The sequence below is a fragment of the Mesitornis unicolor genome, unplaced genomic scaffold (assembly GCF_000695765.1).
Source record: "Mesitornis unicolor isolate BGI_N332 unplaced genomic scaffold, ASM69576v1 scaffold32667, whole genome shotgun sequence".
NCBI lineage: Eukaryota > Metazoa > Chordata > Aves > Mesitornithiformes > Mesitornithidae > Mesitornis > Mesitornis unicolor.
The window spans coordinates 1-537 of record NW_010198948.1 but is presented as its reverse complement, the minus strand read 5'-3'; positions in this window follow the sequence as shown (position 1 = coordinate 537).

Below are 537 nucleotides of genomic sequence, written 5' to 3'. Positions count from 1 at the left end.
GATCCATCATTGCTTTTGGGCTATATCAGAGCCTCATTAACCTGGCTGATTTCATTGACTGATTTTCATTGCTGCACCGTCCAAAGTACTTAACTATAATAAACAGCAGCACCGCAAAACACCAATAAAAATCATTAAAGCATAAGTCTTGTAATTTAGTACAAAGATTAGCTTCTCCATCCAGATCTGCAGACTGCTGATTACAATTTATTTCTCCCATTTATGGATGTCATATGAACATGGGAGCTGGATTCATTGCCTGGCCCTTCCATCTATCACCACAACCACAGCGAGTCCGCTCTTGTTGATGCACCAAGCGAACAGCACCCGAGATGTACGAGATGCTTAATTTAAACTTTAACTCCAAATAAATGCTATTTGCATACTGTTCATCTTAAATGTGATGAAATTATAGAATTAGAGAGTTATTTAGGTTGGGAAAGACCTTTAAGTTCATCAGGTCCAACCTAACACGAGTCTACCATTAAACCATGTCCCCAAGTGCTACATCTCCCCGTCTTTTAAATACCTCCAGGC